The 2,320-nt window shown below is 36.8% G+C and overlaps 1 pseudogene; it reads left to right on the forward strand.

Moving 5' to 3' along the window:
* The first annotated feature begins 428 nt into the window (after window positions 1–428).
* LOC147884395 (uncharacterized) lies at window positions 429–1,565 on the forward strand (annotated as a pseudogene).
* The last annotated feature ends 755 nt before the right edge of the window (window positions 1,566–2,320 follow it).

Raw genomic sequence — 2,320 nt, forward strand, 5'->3', positions numbered from 1 at the left:
ATCTTGGAGTGCAAAATGCTATGCATGGAAATAAGGAGAAAATATGAAATAGAATGACGCATGTGGAGGTTGGAAAAGTTGTGATTCAATTGTTTGTTGAGTATAATGCAGATAAAATGCCCCATAAAAGTCGTACAATGATGACAGGGGAACGTGAGACACAAATGGTCATCCTGTCCATATATAAGTAAGTGGATATTTGGCGAGAAGTCAACAAAACAATGGACAGGCTAAATTACAAGCCTTTGTCAAGGTCAACATTTAGCAGATTATGGAGAACTGTATTCAAACAAGTTAGTCTATCAAAGACAAGCACATTCTCCAAGTGCAACACTTGCTCTGAACTTAAAATGAAGCTAGAAAGAACAAAGATAGAAAGTGAGAGGGAACGGTTGTTACTAAAGAGACGAGCACACAGTTTGCAGCAAATGTCTTACTGAAGCCTATATTATGCATGGAGGTTGTCTTCAAAGTTGGACCCAAAGTAGAATCTTTGCATCATTCACGACAAGATGGATCAAATGAAGACTTGCATACCAAGGCTACAACCTATACCAAAATCATTGAATCGTATCATGCAACTTCCTGTAGCCTTAACAGGGATGCTCACTCATGGACATGGGCAATTGGCATATGGAAACTTCTCTTTACAATATTGGAAGAATGACCTTAATTCCACTATTGGTTTGTTGTCACTATGTTTGCAAAACCTTGAGAGGTTAGACAAGCACATGTATGTTGATCTTTCAAACAAGCATGGTAGCAGAAGTCAAGATTTATTCTCGGCATTGATGTCTAGAGATGCATTAGATTGCCACATACATGAAGATGGAATTTCAATAGGAGAACTAAATAAATATGATGTTTAGGCTACAACAAGTTCAAGGATAACTTCATCCAGTAAAGGGTACAAGCAACTTCCACGAGTACTACTCTTACAGGTAGACAACTGTGTTTCCGAGAATAAAAATAGATACTTGTTTGCATTTTTATCCCTACTTGTTGCACGTGGAGTCTTTCAAATGATCCAACTAAGGTTCTTGATGGTGGGACATACACATGAGGACATTGATGCATTGTTTAGTAGATTCTCAGTGAAACTAAGAACGAGTTGTACTTTCACATTTCCTCATCTCATGCGATCTTTCCATGAATGCCAAACCTCTCGTCCATCCCCATTTGTAATTCAAGAGGTTCCTAATTTCAAAGCATTTGTAAAGGGATACTTGTGCGAAGGAAAAGAGGCATTAGTGGGTCATTTAAAACCATTGCAGTTTTGGCTTTTTATGCATGATGGTGATCCAGTGTTCCAATATATGATGCATCTAAAATCAGGTTAATGGAAGCCATTAGAAGATATTCAATAATGGAAACATGATGCAGAAGGTAGAGCAATGCTACCATCAAGAATTCCCAATGCTGTTCCTATAAGAACATACTTGAATGATAAAGATGTTATAATTTGGGGAATCAAGAACCATGTGGAATATTGGAGATCTCATCTTGGTAACAACATAGGTGGGGATTCATACTCAAAGCGGATAGCACCTATCATTCATTATTGAGAGACATTGATTTCTCGCATGGAGAAGCCCACTGTACATCATGAGAATCTTGGTCATGACTTTTGGCCAAAGACCCAATGGAAAGATAGCTTGGTTAATGTTGGAGTGGACATAGAAGATGCTGAGACTATGAACTTGGAAGACCTAGAGGACCATTATTCTGGCCTTGCATGTAGTAAGCCAAGAGAATAATTCAAACCAGAGGTGGATGTGAAACAAAATGATTTCATTTTGGTCAGGTCAAGTGATGATATATACCCCATTTGGCTAGGTGTTGCATTGTCATATGTGGACACGGACAGTACGATATTCTAATTGCTGGAACAAAGAGTGGCGATATATGGGGGATGAGGACCGCTGGGAGCATGTGGATTCGAGTATGGAGTTGGAGCACAACAAAAGTTCCAAATAAAAGAAGTAAGATCAAAATACCATAGAATGCAATCTTGAAAGCACAAAAGAATCTTCAAATGCCTGTGAACAATAGTGGGAAGGCTGTTTTGTCTGTTGATGATTTCTTGGATGATTTAATTTAGTGAAAGATCAAGTCAATTTGAGCAAAGACAAATTGTAAAGATTGGATGATCTTCTTTCGTGAATGTTAATTATACTCAGCCTTTGCAATCTACTTTTTTCTAGCTGGTCTTATTTTATGAAGCAATTTTTATATCAAGCAAAATTTTGAGTAAAATTTTTATTTAAATAAAAAATTAATTATGTTAATAATTAACTTAATTAATAGTAATTATTATTAA

Source organism: Dipteris shenzhenensis, chromosome 27, assembly GCF_047967505.1.
Source record: "Dipteris shenzhenensis isolate YYH24624 ecotype China chromosome 27, Dip_SZ_1.0, whole genome shotgun sequence".
Taxonomy (NCBI): domain Eukaryota; kingdom Viridiplantae; phylum Streptophyta; class Polypodiopsida; order Gleicheniales; family Dipteridaceae; genus Dipteris; species Dipteris shenzhenensis.